The sequence below is a fragment of the Notolepis coatsorum genome (assembly GCF_963971535.1).
Source record: "Notolepis coatsorum genome assembly, chromosome: 19".
In the NCBI taxonomy this organism is placed as follows: domain Eukaryota; kingdom Metazoa; phylum Chordata; class Actinopteri; order Aulopiformes; family Paralepididae; genus Notolepis; species Notolepis coatsorum.
In genome coordinates this window covers 87693562-87700714 of record NC_140183.1, presented here as the reverse complement: position 1 = coordinate 87700714, position 7153 = coordinate 87693562, and positions in this window count along the sequence as shown.

The following is a 7153-nucleotide window of genomic DNA, read 5'->3' as shown; positions in this document are numbered from 1 at the left end:
CAAACACACACACACACACACACACACACACACACACACACATATGCACACACACCAGGTCGAAAAATACCTCGCGGAAAAAAATCTAATCTACGAATTCCAATCTGGCTTCAGAACATCCCACTCCACTGACACATGCCTTCTCTATTTAAACGACCACATCAAACAAGAGGTGGACGCGAGCAAATACTGCGGCATGGTCATGCTGGACCTACAAAAGGCCTTCGACACTGTCAATCACACCATTCTGATTGACAAGCTAAAAGCAATTGGTTTTGATAGTCTATCGGTGAGCTGGATGCAATCCTACCTGGAGGGGAGAGAGCAGATGGTGGAGGTAAACGGTACCCTATACCCCCCCCCCCTCACAGTAAACTGTGGTGTTCCACAAGGAAGCATACTAGGTCCGCTACTGTTCCTAATTCATGCAAATGACATGTCGTCAGCTTGTGACTGCAACTTGTTTGCGGACAACTCAGCCCTGCTGGTCTTTGACAAGAACAAGTTCAAGACACAAGTTCAAGTTTATTTTATTGCCACACGGCCAGGCCGGTGGAAGTTACAGGTTGAAAAAACCCTCAGCTCAGAAGGCAAAATCGGCATATGGCTCGCTGATAACAAACTATCATTACACATGGGCAAAACAGAGTCCATTCTCTTCGGTTCAAATAACAAACTCAGCAAGACCGACGGCTTCTCAGTTACAGTGGGTGACAATATTGTCACAAGGAAAGATGAAATTACCTACCTGGGTTCCATCCTAGAGGCAAATCTTTCCTGTGACAAAATGGCATCCAATGTAATAAAAAAAGTCAACCAACGAACTCGATTTTTGTACCGGATCTCCTCACTGGTAAACAAGAATACCCTGAAGACTCTGGCAGGAGCATTCATTCAAGGGTACTACGACTATGCCTGCACCTCATGGTACCAAAGCACCTCAAAGGCGCTAAAAACAAAATTACAAACATCTCAAAACAAACTGGTCAGACTACTGCTTGACCTTACTCCTAGAACCCACCTCACCCCTGCCCACTTTGACAACCTAGGATGGCTTAGAGTAGACGAGTACAGCAACTTGCAATGGGCCTGGTCTACAAGATACACTACACGACCAAGGTACCCATGTACATGTCAAAATACTTCCCAAAGGTCAGTGAATACCACGATCACAACACCAGAGGGAGCTCCACAAATCATGTTAAACCCAGATTCGGCTCAAACAAGGGACTAAACACGTTTCGCAATTATGCCACATCAATGTGTAACACCCTACCCAAAGCTGTAAAGGAATGTGAATCACTACCCACTTTCAAAAACACTCTCAAAAAACACCTACGGGAGACTGCAATTCGAAACTGGCCCCTGTAAATGTCCTAACCCAACCCCCTCCAATGTACAGTAAAAATTACCAAGTATGGTCTTGTCAATATTCCAATGTACAGTTTTGCTTGTACAGTTGTACAGTGTCCCCCACCCACCCCTCCTACCCAACCTCCCCCCCCCCCCCACTCCTACCCAACCTCCCCCCACCCACCCAACCACCTCCAATGTACAGTACCCCCCCCCCCACCTACCCAACCTCCTCCAATGTACAGTTTCTACGTCAAATGTATATACTTTTTTTCTGGACTCTTTTTGTATCACAAACAGTACTGCAAATCTGGTATGTCATAAATGTATAGATGTAGCAGTACTGTCTATCTGTATGTCATATATGTCATATATGTTACGATGAATTGAAAATGGGGGACCCTGATGTAAACAAGACGAAAGTCTTTCTCTGGTCTGCATCCCCTTAACAATTGTATGTATTGAGCTGTACTGTACTGTACCCATTCTGCAATCTGTTAATAAAGTTTTCAATCAATCAATCAACCACACAGATGCACTCTATATAAGCACCCTCTCCCACCAGTGAGTCATTGACCATGCCTGCATGCCCACACATCCAGCCACACTCCTGTCAACCTGCCTGCCTGCACACACACACACACACGCACATGCACACGCACACGCACACACACACACACACGCACACGCACACACACACACTCACACACAGGCCCAGGGCTGCAGGCCAAGTTTCTGAGCTATAGTCCATTACTGACTCACTCACCTTGACTGTGTGTATGCGTACTAGGCTATGCCAATCCAGTCAGCAGCCAATCAATCAGCATCCTGGTCTGTGTGTCTGTGTGCCTGTGAACTGGTATAGCCTGTGTGAGGATGTGTATAGGGCATCAGCTGGATGTGAACGGGCATTGGGGACAGTGTAGTGTTTGTGTTTGAGACTCACTGTATGTGTCAGCACTTTTAATCAAATCAATGTCAGGGAATCCCTCTCTGTAATGCAGTATCACAGACAACAGGTTGGACAAGGTGGAGGGGCCCGTAGTGTGTACTACACACAGACACACATGATGACACTACACACACACACACACACACACACACACACACACACACACGCACACACGCACACACACACACACACACACACACACACACACACACACACACACACACACACACACACACACACACACACACACACACACACACACACACACACACACACACACACACACACACACACACACACACACACTACATACACTATCAACAGCAACAGCTACAACTGCATAAAACAAAAGTGACCCATGTAAACAGAAATGTATTCCCAGATACACAGATATGTTCATGCACGTGTGCACAGAAGCACGCAAGCACCCACACACGCACACGCACACGCACACTGCATTAGTAGAATTGGCTGATGGCACTTACTCACTCTGGTGTGTCAGCAGCAATACACAGCCGGTAGGCCACACACAGAGACAGACAGACAGACAGACAGACAGACAGACAGACAGACAGACAGACAGACAGACAGACAGACAGACAGATAGACAGACAGACAGACAGACAGACAGACAGACACACACAGAGACAGACAGACAAACACAGATCGCCAACCAAAATAGATTTTTGGCATATCCAGATTGTATCCAGACTGAAGTCTGGACAGCAAAAAAACATATGAAATGTGATTTCTGCAAATGCTTTAGTAATCAACTAACTACGGTAGCAAACTAGGTTAGACTAAAATTACTACAGCAACCCATGCAGATAGGTTGGTGATGTCAGTGTGGACAGTTAAACAACTGAGAATATTTTTATTTGAGAAACAAATCAGATTTGCCTGCAGTCTGAACAAAGCTTTAGACAGACAGACAGACAGACAGACAGACAGACAGACAGACAGACAGACAGACAGACAGACAGACAGACAGACAGACAGACAGACAGACAGACAGACAGACAGACAGACAGACAGACAGACAGACAGACGTGCGCACACACGCACACACACACACACACACACACACACACACACACACACACACACACATACACACACAGGGATACAGGTGAGGTCTATTATCATGTCCCACATTATATGATTTAACCTCTGGAGGCCAAAGCGTGGCGGTGAGATTCATTCTGCATGCCCTAATTTATACTGTGATTAATGTTTTCAGCATGAACTCACTCACAGGTGTGTCCTGGTTAGTGGATATAGAACTATGATCCTGGTCTGTATCATTTGGCACCATCATGGAGTAAAAGGCCGAACCTAGTATTCTGATCAACAGCGTCACAGTAGAACATTGTTGCTTACACCGTGTTTAGCTGCAGACAGCTGCTCTCGGAGGAGGAGCCCAAAGCCTGTACCTGCAAAGCAGGCTGCTTCACAATTATGTTGTTTGTTCTACTAAATTGCAATGCCTCTCCTCACTGATCAGGCAAAATGTATGTAGTGTAGAAGAACCCCAAATAGATAAACATTAGGACCACAGACCCTTGTTTTTTTTGCCTTTCTATCTTTCCTCCCATTTAGTCGTTTTGCCTCCCTGGTCATTGTGCTGCCCTACTGTCAGTCTGGGGAGGGTGTAGATTATCACACGCCTCCTCCGATACATGTGGAGTCACCAGTCGCTTCTTTTCACCTGACAGATAGGAGTTTCAATGGGAGAACGTAACGTGTGAGGAGGTTGACACTATCTCCCCAAATCCCCTCCCTGCTGAACAGGCACTCTGACTGACCAGTAGGAGACGACCAGGACTCATACCCCACCGGCTTCTCACCCGCGAATTGCCAGACCCTCATTTTAAAGGATTTTGTCTGAGGGAGGGGGTTGCACAATTACAGTGGGGTAGGGTTCCTCCCCCAGATTTTTCTTTTATGTAGATTAAAACACTTTGGTGGAATTATTTTAAATCTCCACTAAATCAGTTTTTAGTGTGGCTCAGTAATCTCCCACTTTACATTAAGCTTAATACTGTATATTTTCATAGATATTTTCATGTCTACATTGAAAGGGCTACGACAGTACTGTATGTGGACTCACATCAGGGTTATTATAGTTTACCATTTTAAAATGTTTTTGGTATAACATGACCTATTAGCATGACATCTAATTTAGTAATGTCAATACTGAATGACTGCGCGCTTGTCAAGAGCCAATAATGCAGTCGTTCAGTATTGACATTACTATATTCAGAATCAGAATCAGAATCAGAAAGGTCTTTATTGCCAAGTATACTTTACACATACAAGGAATTTGCTTACTGATTTGACGTTACTGGTGGGACTTTAGCGGACAGACAGACAGACAGATAATACAATAAAGTGGTATTAGATGTCATGCTAATATGTCATGCTCTACAGTAGGACTTACTACTATAATACCTAATAAAACAAGTCATTCGAATAATAGAAGCCTACTTTGCTGGAACGATTCATTTTGCACGTATACAGTACGTGTGTGTGTGTGTGTGTGTGTGTGTGTGTGTGTGTGTGTGTGTGTGTGTGTGTGTGTGTGTGTGTGTGTGTGTGTGTGTGTGTGTGTGTGTGTGTGTGTGTGCGTGCGTGGTGCGTGTGTGTGTGTGTGTGCGTGCGTGGTGCGTGCGTGCGTGTGTGCATGCGTGCGTGTGTGTGTGTGTGTGCGTGCGTGCGTGCGTGTGTGTGTGTGTGTGTGTGTGTGTGCTGTGCCCAGAGGCTGCCTCACTAAACCGTTATTTTGTTTAGCAATAGTGTGGTATCATTGACTTGATAAAACGGTTCATTTCAACAAATAAGACTGTGTAACCTTGGGTGACTGCTGAAATACCAGAAAACAGGTTGGAACAGCAGAAAACAGGAACTATAGATTGGTTTACATGTCATAAAACGCCAAACCAACCCCCACCAGCAGCAATGGCTCAACTGTGTAAACAGTACCACATTCCGGGGTCTGAGTGTGGCCCTGAGTGTCAGAATATCCTTGTCAACTTAAAAAAAGGGATATTTGAATGTCATTACAATTGCAACTGTCTGTGAAGCTAACAGAATATGTTCTGCTAATTCTCTGTTAAAATGTTTATATAAATAATCGGCAAATCTCTATATCATTAGTTCAGTCTGGTAAATACAGGTTTTGTCATCTTATATAGAAATGTTTGGTATTGAACTATGGGTAACGACTACATTGTTTTAGTTCTGGATATATGTAACTCATCACACTGAAGATAAATCTTAGAAATGTGTGGTAAATATTGAGTTGAATTTCATAAATAATATGTGTGAATAATCAGAGATCATCACAGCTACCTTTCAATAGCAGAGTGGACTCAGTGGCTAAATAAGGAACCATACTTGAGACAGTTACATCAGATAACAGCAGCAACAGTTATTTCAACCCCCACTCAAGCAATGACTAATTTAGAGAACAAACAACACCTTCTCGAATTGACAGTATGTAAATGTAGAAGCAGAGACAGCTGGGTTGAACACAGGGCAGACCAGTTTAGACTTGTTGAAGCATGGACACTAACTCACAAACAAAGTTATCTATTAATCAACTGTTTAGTATCAAAAGAGTAAATCATAATATTAGAAATGTGTAAATTCATATGGAGATACAGTTGGTAAAAGGTTTATTGGAACAGGCCTCTGGACTCACACAGCAACCACACGGACGGGGGCCACCAGCAGAACCCCTCTGTACTCAGCGGGGGACCACACCGACGGGGGCCACCGACGGGCCCCCTCCGTCTCTGTCCCATCGCGTCGCCACGGCCCGGAGGTGGGGGCTGCCAGCCCCCACAGGAGATCGCCCACAGGAGACGCATGATTGGATCAACTGTGTTGGTGAACTGTATTCTATTATTGGCTAGAAATTGTAGTATATAGGAGACAAATTGGTAATTCGGGAGCCCCAGACCAAACCGACCCCAGGGGTCTGTGGGCTCCACCGCTCCACCACCGAGAGAGACTGACTGATGCATTTTATGTGAGTAAATACATGGGAAAACACCATTTGTTGTTTAAAGTTTAGTGTAAATCCTTAATGTCTGAAACCAGATTTACTCATGTATAATGTGTGCAGCATGGTCAATGTATGTTCAAATTATGTTACCAAGTGACTGTTTATGTACATTATTGAGGTTTGAGAATGCAAACCTGATTGTAATTTCTGTACACAGATAGCCCTGTTAATGTTTTCTGATAATCTTTTGTCCTATTCACCTTGGTCTCCTGGCTCTGATCAAATAAATGTTGAATTGGACTATAGTTCATGGTTTGTCTGGCCTACACGTTTATTCCTCATCTGCTTAAGTCAGATGAGGAGGTCAACAATTCTATCACGTATGATCCCTTTCTCCTCCTTCCAGATAATCAATCTCGTTGTACTGTACTACAATAACCTCAAATTATTGTAGAAGTTCTGTGGGAATTTACCACAAATGTTTAATTATTCAACTGCCAATACAAGAAATGACTCTTGAGGAATTAGCCCCTCTGCCACGGAGACAGAAGGAGACACGGCCACCTGGGCTGCAGGACAACACACCCATATATAGACATGAAGGAGAAACCCAGGAGGAAAAGTACAACTCTTGTTTGTTTGGTAGAGACCATATTTTGGATGTAACTCTGATTGGCTGAAAATAATCAAACCCGTGATGTCATATAGAGTATAAAAACCAGATCTAAAGTATTAAATCAGGAGGCCAGACACCCAGTCTGGTCTCCACCGCTACCATCTGAGAGTGTATTAACAGTATGTGAGTAACCATGATTCTGAAATGATTAACCACTGTTTTG